At 38.4% G+C, this 18521-nt stretch overlaps 1 pseudogene; it reads right to left on the reverse strand.

Moving 5' to 3' along the window:
* Nucleotides 1-16780: 16780 nt before the first annotated feature.
* LOC101041781 (calcium/calmodulin-dependent protein kinase type II subunit delta-like) lies at nucleotides 16781-18179 on the reverse strand (annotated as a pseudogene).
* Nucleotides 18180-18521: the final 342 nt, after the last annotated feature.

An 18521-nucleotide genomic window follows, 5' to 3' on the forward strand; every position in this document is an offset into this window, starting at 1 on the left:
GAGGGGAATGTTTCCGTCCGTTTCATTTGGAGCCATAATAAAACTCATAAGTCATTGTTCCCCTTCCAGTAACAATGAATTACAACTGAAAGATTAATCCCATTTTTTTTTCTGCCCTTTCCCTGTCTACTGACACACCCACCACCAAAACCAGCAATTTAGTATGGAGCTTTGACTGCCAGCATACAATACTGTCTTAAGGAAGGCATTAGTGATAATCCCTTAAGCTGTTGTATAAGCACCTCCTAGTTGGCAGCAGAAGGCTAAACACAAAATTGCAAGACGAGCTTGAATTTAATTTTGCAGCTTTCATCTGTCATCATGTTATGGCAGTTTGGTGTTCTGGGCTTTAAGCAGCCAGACGGCAGAAGAAGGGCTTCTACTCCTAATGGAAAGAGCTTCTCTCCCACCTGCCCCTATCTGGAAGCCATGCTTGTGAGATTATGGTTTTTAAAGACCTTCATCTTTGTCTTTAAAGATCTGTTGGATTCTTAATCAATTGTACTCTTTTTAGATCATGCATCCTTGTAAGACAGTGCAGTTCAATTCAACAAATAATTAATGAGTAGCCACTGTGTGCCAAGCACCAGGTATTTAGATAAACTCTGCCTGGCAGAAGAAACTGTAGATACTATCAATTATTTTGCATCATAATGACTGTTAATATAAAAGTTTACTTGGAAGGCCATAAAAGTTTATGGTTCTATATGAGCTGGGTTTTGATGGATGGATAAGAGATTTCCTGAAAATGCAAATGGAACCTAAAAATATAGGTGCACAGAAAACTGGAAAAAGAACAGAATGCGATGAGCAATGGGGATAAGAAGTCGATGGCAGCCGTGTCCTGATAGTCCTTGTATATCATGCTATTATCATCATCATCATTATTATTGTTAAACTTTCTTCTCTTATTGGCAAAGAATGGCTATTCAATAACCTTTTGAAGAAGAGTAAAATGATAAGGTTTTATTTTAGAAAGAGCATCTTGGCTATTAAAGAGTCTAATAATGATATGTGCATTTTAGAAAGGGGATGTCAGAAATAGAAGGAGAGCTAGAAGGAGACTGTTGCAGGAGTGCAGGCGTAAGACATCGGAGGCAGGGCCAGGTGCAGTGTGGTTCAGGCCTGCAATCCCAGCACTTGGGGAGGCTGTGGTGGGTGGATCACTTGAGGCCAGGAGTTCCAGACCAGCCTGGCCAAGATGGTGAAACCCTGTCTCTACTAAAAATAAAAAATTAGCTGGGCGTGGTGGCATGTTCTTGTGGTCCCACCTACTCAGGAGGCTGAGACATGAGAATTGCTTGAACCCAAGAGGTGGAGGTTGCATTGAGCTAATATCATGCTGTTGCACTTCAGCCTGGGTGATAGAGTGAGACTGTTAACACATAAATAAATAAATAAATAAATAAATAAATAAATAGATAGATAGATAAATAAATAAATAAAAGAAAAAAGAAAAGAAAGAAAAGGAAATGAATAAAAAAGAAACTGGAAGCTGTTTCAGAACTCCTTCCTGGGGCGCTTTCTATGTGTTCAGAAAGCATTCACTGATAAATTCTATTGATATGTGGCTCAGATTATGAGAAGATCTACAATAGCTGGATGAGGAGAGAAATGTTTTATTTGTACTAGAACGAGATGAGGAGGAGGGAGTAAAGAAGAAGGGGGAAGGGAGTGGAGGACACCTATGTAAAACATGATTTTTTTTTTTTTTTTTTTGAGCAGTAACATCAAATCTTCAAGCCTACACATATCCTGTGGTTCAGGGAGTATATGGCAGTATTTTTTTGTGGTGTGGCAGACCACAGCCAAAGCAGGCTGTAAGGACAGCAGGACACAGTGAGCCATGGGAATGTGCAGAGAACTTTCTGAGGACTTTGGAGCCTAAGGTTGCTAGGGTTGGCTTTACGTCATGGGCCTGAACAAGAGTGAGTTGACAGTGAATTGGACAAAGGCTTATCTTCTCAGCAGAGTGATAGCACCCCAGGGGTAGCAAAATTTGGTTCTTAAGGGGTGATATCAAGTTTAGCTTTTAAGTATGTAAACCACAGCTCTGCACACAGTGCATAACCAGATACACAGTGTTTATCTGTGACCTTAAAATGTCATTGGAAGAGATGAGAGAAAATGAGTTAAAAGACACTTTAGGAAGATGATTATGTTAAAGTTGAGAATCACTGGAAAAAGGGAATGTCAGTGGAGATAAAAAGTGGATTGGAGAGACTTTTTAAAAAAGGAGAGAGAGAAAGAGGAAGACGATTCAGATGTCAGGGATACTTGTAAGGTTCTGGTTTAGAGTTTGGGGGACATTCATTGAGATTTAGACCAAAGAGCAGATTTGAGGTGAGTGGGTTGTAGATTATTCAAATGAATTTGTGATCAACATAAGATGATTACCTTCATTAAAATAATAAATTATTAATAATGATAAATAATGGTATCTAATCAATATTTAAACTGAAAGTCTCTCACACGCTGGACTGTGCTATGTCATATACCTAGAGAGCGAAATTGTATCTTACTTTATTCTGTGAATATCTTTTGTGTCATGGACAACCGCTTACATTATTTCATTAGCTTCAAAACTGCAGAACAAGATGACGTGGTAATGATACCCTCGATTTCTCAAGCCCACTCTCAAGTGTGGAATTTATATGATCCTTAAGGCAGAGGGTACATGCTTTCTGGGCACCTCTCATTTTCTCTGTAGCCCTTGGATGTGTGAGCCCAGGAACATTATATCTTACCTCTATAGGTTTCTTATACATTTAACTGACATCCCAACTGCTTCAGCTACCTATACAGTTTCTGCAGTGAAATCCAAGACCACATTGCCTTCCAGGGACTATGATCTTTCATCATTTGTTAGTTGCACGGTTGATCTGGTGGGAGTTTATTATGGTTCGAGGATGTGGTACAAAAGGTAGGGAAGGGAGAACTCAAAGGGGACTGAGAACCATTCTTTAACACGAAGAGAGAGGAAAGGTCACGACTGTGTAGAAGATGAATAGATGCATAGGAGGAGAAGGGAATTCATCCTCTACTGCTTTTGGGAAATTGGCCAGGACCTGATGTTTAGGAGTTTCAGTTTAAGGAGCACCAGTGCAGTCAGTGTAAATCCAGATTACTGATCCCAGAAGGGAGGGACTTGGCTGCTCAACCTTAAGGGAATTAAAGATGTGTTGAAGCCAGGAAGAAACCTCAATGGGAGGAATCCCCAAGTGTATAAACACACTTAGAAGGTCATGCAAACAGATAGTCAGGATTTTGGCAGGGTAGGAGGAAAACTGTTTGACAGCATCATTAGCCAGTGAACATGAAATTGTGGCTTCTTGTTAATTAAATGCATGACTCCAGCTCACTGGTACTCAGATGCCAGAGTTCCTGATGCATATTTTAGATAGTCCTGAGAATGCTGAGAAACGGTGGCAAGGTGAGACAGTCAGTTGAAACAGCACTACCTTGTGGAACTTACGGAAATTTGAAGTTGTACAGATACAATGGGGAAGCACCTGACTTTCCCGGTGGTTTTTAGTTGTCCTCAGTATCTGACAGAGGCAGGGAAGAAGGGGAGGGGAATAAAATACCAAAGGCTGCTGAAAACATCTCCAGAGCCAAAGACTTTCCTCCAGGCACTAAATCCTTTTTTCAGCATTTTCTTCCCTGACCCACCCCATGCTCTGCTCTGCTGGGCCTTTCTCATCACTTCTAAATAGAAGCAGAATTCATTTTCTACCACAGACACTTGCGAGGTTAAGTGGAGTCACACACACCAAATGGCCAGCACGGGGTCTGTGCCTAGTCAGTCAAAGATCCCGGTTTCCTTTCTTTCCTCTCATTTATGTACATGAACTCTAATTGTCATCTTCTTCTTCCTCCTCCTTCTCTTTATTCTTTTCACCTTTTAAGGAACAATCAAGGTGTTTGAACTATCGAGGGCTGTTGTGAAGGGGGCCTTTTCCTTGTATACCTTGTTCACTCATTTATTTATTCAGCATGTTTTTACTGCACACCTATTTTGTTCCAGGCACTATGCATGGCTCTGGGCATGCCCTGGTGAACAGAGAGGTTGTACTTTCTGCCCTTGCCAAGCTTCTGATCCGGAGGGAGAAGTAGACAAGTAAATTTAAAGAAATGCCAATGAATGCTGCAAGTGAGATTAAATAGTCTGCTACATGAGCAAATAAGGGAATAGCCACCAAGCTTTGAAGACTATCATGTCCTGGAGATAATGGCCTCCAGGATAAAGCATGAACAGTTCTGTGAAGGCGTGTTGAATACTCCTCATGTACCAGGCACTGTGCTAGGCTTTGGAAATATAAAGATGAATATATTATGGTCTGAATGCTCATGTAAAGGGTAGCTTTTCTGTTTTCTTTTGTTTTCTTTTTTGAGATAAGGTTTCATTCTGTCACCCAAGCTATAATGGAGTGATGCAATCCCAGCTCACTGCAGCCTCCACCTCCTGGGCTCAAGCAATCCTCTCACCTCAGCCTCCTGAGTAGCTGGGACCACAGGCATGCACCACTATGCTCGGCTAATTTTTTTTTTTTTTTTTTTGTATTTTTTGTAGAGACAAGGTTTCACCATGTTATCCAGGCTGGTCTTGAACTCCTGAGCACAAGTGAGCTGCCTGCCTCAGCCTACCAAAGTGCTGGAATTACCATGCCCAGCAGAGAGTAGTTTTGACAAGCAGTAAATATAATGGGTTATTTCAGTAGATTGGTTAATTCCAGTAGGATGTTTTTGAACCAGCTTGGTAGAGATGACATCTGAGTTAATTCCAGACAAATAAGTAGCAGTTAGGGAAGAAAGGATGGAGGGAGAAAATAAAGGGTGTTCTAACAGAAAAGCATAAGCAAGGCGTGGAGTCTTGAAAAAGTGAATCTATTCTTTGAGAAGATTTAAAAAAAGGAAAAAAGAAAAAGTGGATCTGTGATCGATGCTTTGTATATAGTGTCATTGGGACACATAGTTTGAAGCCGGGGGCACCAGAATCTGGAAAACCCTCCGTGTGGCAATTACAGCAAGCCATGGTCACTTTGGTGAATCACTGATTAGTGGTGGCAACTGGATCGTACTGTGCTTGATAAGGATCACCTTAACACCAGTGTGGAGAGAGCATGGAATTTGAAATCCAAATGAGCATGGCCGCTATGCTAGTGGTACCTACAAGCCCTGTGCTTTCCTACCTCCCTCCCTCTGTCTTCTGGGCTGTTAGAAACATGAAATCTAAACCCAGAGAAGGACCGTTTGGAAGCGAACAACCCGTTAGCTTGCATTTCCCCTCTAGACACACCGCCTTGGTGTGGATTTAGACAGCTGCATTTAGAGCTGATGATAGAATCATTGTTTTTGTGTTTTTTTTTTAAGCCCTCCCATGACACAAACCAAGAAAAAAATCATAATAAAATTTTACAAGTTAGCTGCCACCAGGAATAAACAAGAGAGCACTATAAGAAATGAATCAGAGGCTCTAACTGAATCTTCTCTCAGGACAATAACTCTAATGCAAAGCCAGGTTCTGAGGAGGTCGCCATAGAAAACTCTCCTGGGGCATTTCTGAGGAGAAAGGAAATAGTCTCCACCTGTCATCTTCACTTCGTGTCCTAATATGTCTGTCGATGTGCAGAGAAAACATCATCTGTGGCCTCTGCTCTGAATCAAGGTTTGGATAACCGGGGCCATGAGGGTGTCCCCAAGGATCACAGAATTAACCCTCTGTGAACACAGGGAAGCTGCTGCTACTAAACTCCCCGAGGAAAGCTGCCTGATTCTAATCGTGGCTGAGCCAAAGTGTCACTTGCCATTAGGTTCAATTGGCAATATATTTTTTTCTTTCTAAATTACAGGATTACCTTTAAATTGTGTATAGGAGATCATGACTGCTGTCCATCGCAGGTTATTGGGAGTGATTTCATTTTACCCAGGGACAATCTGCCTCTTCTGGAGTCTTTGTTCATTAAGCCTCTGTCTCTCTCAGGTTCCATTTAAGTATCTGTGAGAAATACATTCTGTAGCAGACGCTGCATGTTTGCTTTTAGAGTCACCTCCTTTGTTGGTGGATGATTCTTTGGAGCTGGATTCTCCTGGAGCCTCTCCCATGTAGAAGACGAATGTGCATTCAGCTCATCCTCCATGCGGTCTCTTGGATACAGATGACAAAATTGGGCTGATCCCATGACTTCTCCAAAAAATCACTTGAAAAAAAAATCTAAATTTCCAGTCATCTTTTGTTGCTTTCAATTGAAGCAACTTTAGTATAACTGTTAATAGACCAAGTCACAACCTTACTTATCCATTGTTCATTCATTCGTGCATTTATTAATTCATTTTGCATACTTATTATCCATCTCTTGTGTGCCAGACATTAAGCCTGGCATTAGGTACAATGGTGTATTGGGAGCTTATAATGTAGTGGTGAATAGACAAAATTAAACAGGTGATTCTTTCACACTGTGATAAGGCTATGATGTGGAGAGAGCAGGAGGTCCAGTCTAGGGACATTGGCTATGGTCTTGAGGCCACAGGCAAATCTTCTCAGAGACTTTTACATCTGAGCAGAGACCTGACGGTTGAGGGGAGTTTTACCAGTTGAAGAGCTTGTGCAAGCATCTAGAGGTGAGAGGGAAGTTTAGGGAGACTGAGAATGGAAAGTGGGTATGCATGTATGAAGAAAGCAGAGTGGTGATCAGTTTATCCAGCAAGCATGGACATAGAGAAAGACGGCCCGTATCTCAAAAGCTTTGTGAGCCCTATAAATGAGTGAAGACTTTATCTTGAGGGCTAAAGAGAAGAGAGGAGAGATATCATTAGATATGCATTTTGGAAAGGTCTTTGTGGACATTTTACTCATACTGGGTGACTGGTCTTCTGGGGATCTGATGTATTTGCAAGCCTGATGGGACCTCAGATAAAATAAACCTTTTCCCAGGAATGACCTCTAACCAGCTGCATCTTTTAATTTTAAACGTTTCCTCCAGCAACACTGTCCCTGCTCTATTTGTTCCAATTCTGCAAGTACTGAAATGGGGTCACAGTAAGAACACATCTAAAGAGGGTCATAGCCAAGAGTTGAAGGCATGACAACAGCATTATTACCCATGGCCCTAGACGTTAGCCAGAGGTCATGGGTAAGCAGAGGAAGCTGTAGACTTTGTTGCCGCAAAAGTAATCTAAACGGCTGCAGTTTTGTCAAGTTCTTTTGCTTTACTGAGAGAAAAAGTTTAAACACATGAGCTATGGGCTGCAACATTTCTGACATCAGCCAGAGTCATGTTAGAGAGATGACTGGACTGGGAGTCTCTTAAGATGTGGGTTTGAAGTCCATTTCTGTCACTTAATAACTTAGACAACTTACAAGACTTTGTAGTCTCATCTTTTTCCCCATCTAAATGTTAGCATAACTCCTATTTCAAAGATGTTATGGAAATTAAATGGCATATGTGTAGCATATTGTAGATATTTATTGAATGAATAGAAATGAGATATTGGAGAAACCTTGGACTCTGTTTTTAGACTTCAGTCTTCTCATCTGTACATTGAACATGTTGGGTTAGAGTCTTTTAAATTCTCTCCAGCTCAAATATTCTGGTTTCTTGATGGTCTATTTGGGACATCAAATATAAGAAAATTTGGTTTGGTAACTGATAAAGTTTAAGGACAAGATATAAAAAAAAATTTCTGATAGAAAAAAATAATTTCTGATTAAAAAAATCCTGGTTACTCTCTGGCACCACTAAAATTATTCTTATTCCCAAAGCTAGGTGATGAGAAGAATGCTTATTTGCTGCTGTTGTTGACTTTATTTGACTGCCTAGTGAAGACTTGGTCTCATAGGATGAGACTGACAGCAAATTTCCTGTAAGACCACTTTGCCCTGTAGAAAAAAAAAAATTGATTTATCCTTTTATGTCATCTCATGAAGTACTATTGATGTTCATGCTAAAAACTCTGTGTTTCTTCCTGAGTAAGGACTCAAAAGAAGATGATTCTGAGCACAGAAAATCTGATATTGACCGATGGAGTGAGTGTTTCAGATGTTTGCTGACATCTGAAAGGTGATTTGATTTAGAATTTAAGCACCTCTGAGAGTTATGCCCTCTGTATAGTGCCTTTGATGTGTACACGTTTCTTTCTTGCCGTATTTGAAGAATTCATTCTCTCTTAGTAGGTAGACATTGCCATTACTCAGAACTTAATGCTTCTACTGATTGACCTTTATTTACTGTGAAGGTGTAGCTAAAAATAGACATGTGTTCTAAAGACATGAAAATACAAAGTTTGGGGACTAGATATTTCACCTGTTTAGGAATGGCTAAAATATACCCTATCACAATTTAAATATCTCTTTGTGATCATTGTTATCTTCTATATTGCTGGGGCTGGGTGTCTGTTGTTTGATACATTATCTGTACTCTTCTTTTTCGGTACTTCAGAGAAGGCAGATTGTAATGTTGATCACATAGGACCATCTGGAGGCCTATCCTAAAACATAACTCTCAAACTTCAGGAAGCAGAACTGCAAAATAGCTACTTGGGAGAGCAAAAATCTCAGCTTCAACCTCATTTTCTCTGGGAGTCTAAGATGACCCCTTTGAAAATTGCTTCCCTAGTATGCAGTCATATGCCATACACTTTATTATCATCACTTCTTTATGTCCATCTCTTAGCACAGGCTTTACCTTCCCAGGGGACAGGAACCCTAGCGTGTTCCCCTCTACTTTCCATTGTCTAATACATAGTAGGTGCACAAAATGATGATCTGCTTAAGGATAACTGTCGACTCATTTTGCATTTTAATCATCTGTCTCACTCACTAGAATGCGAGTTTCATGAAATAGAGACTTTATGTTTTTAGAATACTTTGTTAGAAGAGTGCTGGTTATCAGTTGGTGCACAGTAGTTAGTGAATGAATGAATGAATGAATAAATGAATACACATTAATAAAATGTGGAGAGGAGTGCTGGTTATCAGTTGGTGCACAGTAGTTAGTGAATGAATGAATGAATGAATGAATAAATGAATATACATTAATAAAATGTGGAGAGGAGTGCTGGTTATCAGTTGGTGCACCGTAGTTAGTGAATGAATGAATAAATGAATATACATTAATAAAATGTGGAGAGGAGTGCTGGTTATCAGTTGGTGCACAGTAGTTAGTGAATGAATGAATGAATGAATAAATGAATACATGTTAACAAAATGTGGAGAGGACTGCTGGTTATCAGTTGGTGCACAGTAGTTAGTGAATGAATGAATGAATGAATAAATGAATACACATTAATAAAATGTGGAGAAGAGTGCTGGTTATCAGTTGGTGCACAGTAGTTAGTGAATGAATGAATGAATGAATAAATGAATACACATTAACAAAATGTGGAGAGGAGTGCTGGTTATCAGTTGGTGCACAGTAGTTAATGAATGAATGAATGAATGAATGAATATACATTAATAAAATGTGGAGAAGAGTTCTGGTTATCAGTTGGTGCACAGTAGTTAGTGAATGAATGAATGAATGAATGAATAAATGAATACACGTTAACAAAATGTGGAGAGGAGTGCTGGTTATCAGTTGGTGCACAGTAGTTAGTGAATGCATAAATAAATGAATACACATTAACAAAAACAATCAGAAGGTGATCACCAACCAGAAGGTGATTGGATTGATTACTTAATACTTAGGCACTTAGACTCCACTACCCAGAATAAGTAAATTACGCTAAAACTGGCTGTTTAAATCAGGCCATGCAGCAGTGTGACTTGGCTGGCGCCTGTATTCCTAGCTATTCAGGAGGCTGAGGAAAGAGAATACCTTAAGCCCGGGAGTTCAAGACCAGCCTGAGCAACACAGCCATACCCTGATTGTAACAAAACAAAACAAACAAAAACAAAAACAGCCAGGTGTGGTGGTGCCTGCCTGAGGCCCAGCTACTCAGATGGCTGAGGCAGGAGGATTTCTTGAGCCCAGGAGTTTGAGTCCAGCCTGGGCAAGATAGTGAGACCCATGTCTCAATAAATAAATAAATTAGTTCATCCATCTCTTTATTCTGAATCATCAATATTAGTCTATTTACCTCTTTTATTTTTTTTTCTTTAATTTGAGACAGTCATCCAAGCTGGAGTGCAATGGCTCCAATAGGCTCACTGCAACCTCTGCCTCTAGGGGTCAAGCAATTCTCCAGCCTCAGTGCCCGATACAGGCAGCCGCTGCCATGTCTGGCTAATTTTTGTATTTTTAATAGAGATAGGGTTTCACCATGTTGGCCAGGCTGGTCTTGAACTCCCAACTTCAGGTGATCTGTCCACCTCGGCCTCCCAAAGTGCTGGGATTACAGGTGTGAGCCACCATGTCCAGCCTAGTCTATCTACCTCTTTATTCTGATTCATCAATCCACTTTGTCTGTATAGGGATATTTTAAGAATTCTGGCAGTAAAGTAATTTCTGTATCTGTTTTTTTTTTTTTTTTCAAAAAAGTGGCAATATTGAAGTATAACTGACATAAAATAAACTGCATAGATTTGAAATGTACCATTTGATATGTTTTGGTATGTGTATACCATGGGGAGGCTGTCACACAATCAAGATAATGAACATCTCCATTACTCTAAATGTTGCCTGTGTCCTTTGCAGCCACTCCTTCTCACTAGACCACCACTGATGTGCTTTCTGTCACTATTTATGAGTTTGCATTTCCTAGAATTTTTATGTAATTGGGATTATACAGCATGTACTCACATTTGTTTGGCTTCTTTTGCTCACCCTCATTATTTTGAGATTAATCCATGTTGTAGTGTGTATCAAGAGTTTATTCTTGCTTTGTTGAGAAATACCTCATTGTATGAATACAGCTATTTGTTTAACCATTTACCTGTTGACGGATATTTGGGGAGTTTCCAGTTTGGGGCTATTACAAATAAGACTTCTACAGACATTCATGTAAAAGTCTTGGTATAGACAAATATTTTCATTTCTCTTGGGCAAATATCTAGGAAAGGAATTGTTGGACCATATGGTAATTTGATGTTTAACTTTTTTAAAGACCACTAAGCTGCTTTCCAAATTAGTCGTACCATTGTACATTTCCACCAGCAGTGTGTGGGACTCCTAGCTTTTTCACATCTTTTCCAGCACTTGATGTCATCAGTCATCTTAGTTTCTTTCAAGCAAACAGATATGTAGAGGTGTCTTCTTGTAGTTTTAATCGTCATTTCCTTAATGACTAATGATGTTGGATGCCTTCTGTGTGCTTATTTCCCACCCATGTATCTTTTTATTTATTGGGTTTTGTTATTCTTGACTTTCAAGAGTTCTTTATATATATTAGATACAATTTTTTTTCCTGGCGTATGATTTATTTATATTTTCTCTCAGATTATGGCTGGTCTTTTCATTCTCCTAAAAGTGTCTTTTGATGAGTAGATATTTAAAATTTTTATGAAGTCCTTTTTATCAGTTTGTTTATTTCTGGATACTCTTGGAGGAATGTGTAAGAAATCTTTGCATAACCCAGTGTGAAAAAGATTTTCTCCTAGAAGATTTTTAGTTTTAACTTTTATTTCAGGGCTATGTGTCTCTCCCCTTCTCTGAGTCTAAGACTTCCCTGGAAGTCACAGCCAATGTCATAAGACAGATAAAATAAATGAAATATAAAAAAATTAATAAATTCAGGACTATATTGTTCAGGGTATAAAGTTAATGTTTTCAGATATGGATATCCCATTGTTCTAGCACTATTTATTATAAGCCCTGTCCTTCGCCCACTTAATTGCCTTTGCACGTTGTAAAAAATCGGTTGCTCGTATCTTGATTATTGGAGTTTGATTTTAAGTCTTAAAATCTGGGAGTGTTAGATTTCCAGCCTTACTCTTTTAAAAAGTTCTATTGGCTAATTTAGCTCTTTTGCATTAGAATAAGATTGTTCAATCTCTATTAAAGAAACCACACTGGAATTTTGATTTGAGAGAATTGACATCTTAATCGTATTGAGGCTTCTGACCCATGAACACACTATAGTGTATCTTTTTATTTCTTTAGCTCTTTAATTTGTCCAGTGATGTTTTACACGTGTCAGGGTACATGTCTTTTAATCTTTGTCAGATTTATTCCTACACATTTTATACTTTTTAATTATATTTTTAAAATTTCAATTTTCACGGTTATTTTTTCCCAGCTCTATTAAGGTCTAATTGACAAATAAAATTACATATATTTATAGTAATGTTTGGATATATGTATGCATTGTGAACTGATTAAATCAGCGAATTCACATGTCCATCACCTCACTTCCTTATTTTTAGTGGTGAGACAATTGAAAATTGACTTTCTTAGCAATTTTAAGTATACAGTATGTTATTATTAACTATAGTAGCCATGTTGTACAATAGATCTTTAGCACTTGTTCCTGCTGTTGAACTGATAATGTGTACACTTTAACCAACATCTCCTCATCCTCCCACCTTTAGCCCCCAATCCCAGGCAACCATCATTCTACCATACTCTGCTTCTATGAATTTGACTTCCTTAAGATTCCATATATAGGTGAGATCATACAGCGTTTGTCTTTTGTGTCTGGCTTATTTCACTATGCATTATATCCTCCAGGTTCATCCGTGTTGTTGCAAATTACAGGATTTTCTTTCTCTTTTTCTTTTTTTTAGGTTGGATTATGTTCCATTGTACATATATATCATATTTTCTTCATTCATCAGTTGACAGACATTTGTGTTAATTCTGTATCACGACTATTGTGAATAATGCTGCTGTAAACATGGGAATATAGACATCTCTTTGAGAGACTGATTTCATTTCTTTCTGACATATACCCAGAGTAGAATGTGGGATTGCTAGATCATGGGGTAATTCTATTTTAATTTGAATTAGTAACATGTAATGTATGAAGAATCTCCATACTGTTTTTCATAATGGCTGCACTAATGAACATTTTCACCAATAGCATACAGGGATTTCATTTTCTCCACATCCTCACCAACACTTATTTTTTTTGACTTTTTGATAATAGCTATTCTAACTCTTAGTAATTCTATTTTAATTTGAATTAGTAACATGTAATGTATGAAAACTCTCCATACTGTTTTTCATAATGGCTGCACTAATATACATTTTCACCAGTAGCATACAGGGTTTTCATTTTCTCCACATCCTCACCAACACTTATTTTTTTTGTCTTTTTGATAATAGCTATTGTTTTTGATAATAGTTATCCTGTTCTTTTTGAAAACAGCTACTTTTTGTCTTTTTGATAATAGCGATTTCCCTGATGATAAGCCATAATGAGCATATTTTAATATATACGTGTTGAACATTTGCATCTCATTTTTTGTTAAATGTCTATTCAGGTCCTTTGTGTCTGTTTAAAATTGAGTTGAGTACTTACTATTGAGTTGTTTGACTTCCTTATGAATTTTGAATATTAGCCCCTTATCAGATATATGGTTTACAATTTTTTTCTCCCATTCTGTTGGTTTTCTGTTCACTTAGTTGATTGTTGCCTTTGCTTTGCAGAAGCTGTGTAGTTGATATAATCCTATTTGTCTATTTTTACTTACATTGCCTGTGCTTTTGGGGTAAAAAAAAAATTGTCCAGTGGCTCACGCCTGTAATGCCAGCACTTTGGGAGGCCGAGGCGGATGGATCACAAGATCAAGAGATTGAGACCATCCTGGCCAACATGGTGAAACCCCATCTCTACTAAAAATACAAAAAAATTAGCTGGGCATGGTGGCGTGCACCTGTAGTCCCTGCTACTCGGGAGGCTGAGGCAGGAGAATTGCTTGAACCCGGGAGGCGGAGGTTGCACTGAGCCAAGGTCACACCACTGCACTCCAGCCTGGCGCCTGGTGACGGAGTGAGACTCTGTCTCAATAACAACAACAAAATTGCCCAAACCAATATCCAGAAGCCTTTCACCTATGTAAAACTTCAAAAAGTTTTACAGCTTAAGTCTTATGTGTTTTTAATTCATTTTGAATTGGATTTTGTATATGGCACGAAATAAGTGTCAAATTCTTCTGCATGTTAATATATTTTCCCAACGCAATTTATTAAAGAGACTGCCCTTTCCCCATGTAATGTTCTTGGAAACTTTGTCAAAGATCAATTAACTATAAATATGTGGATTTATTTTTGGGCTTTCTATTTTGTTCCATTGATCTCCATGACTGTTTTTATACCAGTATCATACTGTTTAGTATAGCTTTTCAATATATTTTGAAATCAGGGATTGCATTGAAGCTGTGGATTGCTTTAGGGCTCTTCAGCAATATTAATTCTTCAAATCCATGAACATAGAATATTCTTCCACTTATTTGTGTCTTGTTCAGTTTCTTTCATCAGTGTTTTTTAGTTTTTAGCATATAGATCTTTCACCTCCTTGATTAAATTTATCTCAAATACTCTATTTTTGATTCTATCATAAATGGTATTTTCTTGATTTGTTTTTCAGATAATTCATTGTTAGTATATAGAAATGATCGTTTTTGTAGACTAAATTTATATTCTGCAACTTTACCAAATTTGCTTATTAGTTCCAACATTTTTTGGTGGAATCTTTATAACCATGTCATCTGCAAATAATAGCAATTTCACTTCTTCCTTTCCAATTTGGATGTGCTTTTATTTCTTTTTCTTGCCTAGTTGCTCTGGCTAAGACTTCCAACAATATATTGAATAGACTTTGGGAGAGTAGGCATCTTTGTTCCTGATCTTAGAAGAAAAACTCTCAGCTTTTTCTCCAGTGAGTATGATGTCAGCTGTGGGCTTATTGCATATGGCCTTTATTGTGTTGAAGGTATGTTCCTTCTATAATTAATCTGTTGATAATTTTTTGTATATCAATTCAGTCATTTAACATTATGGCAAGTAATATATACAGTGTCCCATGATAAACTGCAGTGTTTCAAAATGATAGAAGATAATAAATGTGTAATTCAGTTGTGGCGGAGAGAACAAATCACATTTTTATCACATCTTAGTGCAGAAGACAAACTCGATCTGCAGTAATACTTCAACGCCACATGCTAAGTTAAAAGTGTTAAAAAAAAAAACACTTTACACCTATTTTTTTCTTTAAATACATGTATGCCACTTATAGCTGCTTCACAAAAAGGTTAAAGTCATTAAAAAGGGGAAAATGAGGCCATTATTTTTTCACAGATCTCGTTGGCAGGTTAACATGGCTCGATATATTTATTGTATATATTTACTTTAAATATATATTGTGTAAAATTGTGTAATAATTATCAGAAAAGCTTCAACCCATCTACCCATACATCCACTAGCAATAATATGTAAGATGATTAGTAATCAACACAGAAAGTTGAGATCAGAGAAAAGAGGAAGGTTTGTTTTCGTTGTTTTGTTTTCTTTTTTGCTTCTGCTTTAAAAATAGGCTTCTGAGGACTGTGAATTATTATAGTTAAAATAACGATGATGGAGATTCCATGTACGGGAAAGCATTTTCAGGAAGAAAAAAAAAAAATAGCACAGGAACTGAATCAACAAAGGAAAAATGAGAAGCACAGAGAAAACCTAGGACATTTCCCTTTTTGTTTTGAACTGGAAAATCCTAACTCCCTGAAGGAATATATTGATACTCTGACTCAAGAGAGAAGCTAAATAAGCACAAGTCACAAAGACCAAGTTCAAAACACTTATGAGAATGGCAAACATTTGTAAGCCTCTCTAACTCTAGAAAACTAGCTAGTGGTGATGCACAAGTGACTCTCTCATTCTTCAAGACGGAGGTGAGTGTGTTTCCAAAACCCCCTCTGCCATCACCTTGGCATCCTCCTGACAACTGTCCCTGTCAGTAAGATATTACAGTCACAGGAGGAACTTTCTTTTTTCCTATGTTTAAACAATTCTAATGCCTCCAACATATTTAGGATACCTAAGTCCAAACAAGAACTTAAGCACAATTATAAACCTTTAAAATCTTGACAGCATTTTTGTGGGCCCTGAAAATAATCAAAAGTGCTAGTTTAGCTACCTTTAAAACGCGTTTATTTCCCTTTACCTTCATTATGCAGATTTCCCTTTCATTCTCCTCTCACACACTACTAGCCCAGCCTCCCCAAAAAAGGAAAAAGGAAAAAAAGTGAGAAAAGAATGGAACAAAATAAAAATAAAAAAGGCAGCAAACAAAAGGAACAAATACATAGGATAAAGAAAAGAGTTCACAGATTTAAGAAAAAAAAATTAATTCAGGAAATTCACCAAAAAAATGTGAATGTATCCTAAAGTGATTAAACTCAGAAATGGTGTGCATTTTTTCCAGTTTACGCGGTTTGACCCAAACCAGCATGGCTTTATGTGGTAGCAAACCAACTGATTCTTGCTTCTATTTTCGTAAGTGATTTTGCCCACATATCAACCCACTTGAATTGTTAAGCAGCAAAACTTTCAATGAAAAATCATTCATTTTAACCGGGATCACACCAGAAAACTGAAGGTTGTTTTTTTTTTTTACCTTTTTCTTAAAAAAAATCAAAATAAAAAACAAATAAGCCAAAACAGATGAACAGCAAAGAGTTCTAAAAAATTTATATTTCTCTTATAAACTGTCATCCAGAGAACAGTAGTTCTTAAGTCTGTTAAATCTTGGCATTAGCAGAGAAACTTGATGAAGAGTTGTACCTGGAATATCGTGGAAAAAAATTTTTTCTGGCTAATCTCTCCCTATTGTTTTGCCAACAGTAATTTAAATTTGCATGGAACATCTCCATAGTTGAAGTGTAAACAATGTATAGGAAGGAATATATGATGAGATGATGCATCACATATGCATTACATGTAGGACCTTCACAACTTCATGCACTCAGAAACATGCATGAAGAGGAGGAGAGGACGGCCCAGGGTCGCCATCCAGGTGCCTTGAGAACAGAGAGCGCAGAAGTGGCACTGTTGATATTGAGTTGGCGGGTACTGTTGGTGACCCTAAGCGACGAAAATGAACATTCTGCCACTTTGCATCCCGGCAGTGCCACACACAAGTCTCTTCTGACTACATTGTCTTTGGCAATCCACTGCCATTCATGTACTGTGTGAGCCTAGTATATACTGTGCAGGCAGCATCATCCCCTACCAGATGTACATGAGGGTTTAGAATAGTAGTGTGGATTGGTTTATTGCTTTGGGGCCAAGCATTTTCAAAGTAGACCTGGTGAAAATCCATCCCGTCCACTAACTTGCCCAAAGCTTCAGGTTCAAAAGCGGTAAGGCCTGGGTCACAGACGTTTCTGTAGGCTTCAAAGTCTCTATTGTTGATAGTTTCGATCTGTTGTTCAGTGAGTTTGGTAATCGCTTGCTTTCGTGCTTTCACATCGTCATCCTCAACTGTTGTCTTTGAACTCTCAGTTGACTCCTTTACTCCATCTGGTTTCTTCAGCAAACCCTTGGCTGCTTAGAAATTCCTTGTAGCCACCATAGTTGTCAAGATGGGACCCTTTAGTTTTCTTCTAGCATTAAATTTCTTAAAGCAGTCTATAGTCTCCTGCCTGTGCATCGTGGAAGCAACAGTAGAATGCTGACAGATCCATGGATGTTGGAGTGCCTCTGAGGCTGTGATACGTCTGGCAGGGTTGATAGTAAGCATTTTATTGGTGAGGTCTTTGGCTTTAGGAGTCACCATATTCCATTCCGGTGATGGAAAAGCGTAAGCTCCAGCCTTGATCTGCTGATAGAGTCTGTGTTGATAAAAAAATTCTCTCTTGCTCCTGCTTTCACCATGTGTAGTTCCCGTTTCCACTTTCCTTCCTGCCATGAGTAAAAGCTCCCTGAGGTCTCCCCAGAAGCAAATGCTGCCATACTTCTTGTGCCAAAGTTATTGGAGGCGAACTGTTTGAAGACAGTGGCAAGAAAATACTACAGTGAAGCTGTAGTATTTTCATCCCTGAAGGGTGGACACCCCACCAGTAGAATATGGAGAATGATACCACATGTCCACATATCCACTGGTTTTCCAGAAGGATCTTTATGTAAAACTTCTGGAGAAAGATATCCAGATGTGCCAGCAAAACCAAACCACGCCTGCTGGTCCCCTTGAACTTGTGTGGCTAAGCCAAAGTCTGTCAATTTCATAGCTGCTCCCTTGGATTTGCTAGCTAAGAGCAAATCTTCAGGCTTCAGGTCCGTATGGACCATACCAATCTGATGGCAGTGTGGCGCAGCCTCCAGGATCTGCTGAATGCAATGATTTCAGGTCCCTGTGAACTATGCCATTTACATGACAATGATTTACACTTTCTAGAATCTGCTGTATGCAGTGAGTGGCATCAGCTTCACTGTAGTATTTTCCTTCCACTATGTCTTCAAACAGTTCACCTCCAGTAACTTTGGCACAAGAAGTATGGCAGCATTTGCTTCTGGGGAGACCTCAGGGAGCTTTTATTCATGGCAGGAAGGAAAGTGGAAACAGGCAGAGTACACATGGTGAAAGCAGGAGCAAGAGAGAATTTTTTTTACATGAAATAATGTTAAACTTTGTCCAGTGATTTTTCT

The sequence above is a fragment of the Saimiri boliviensis genome, chromosome 1 (assembly GCF_048565385.1).
Source record: "Saimiri boliviensis isolate mSaiBol1 chromosome 1, mSaiBol1.pri, whole genome shotgun sequence".
Taxonomy (NCBI): Eukaryota; Metazoa; Chordata; class Mammalia; order Primates; family Cebidae; genus Saimiri; species Saimiri boliviensis.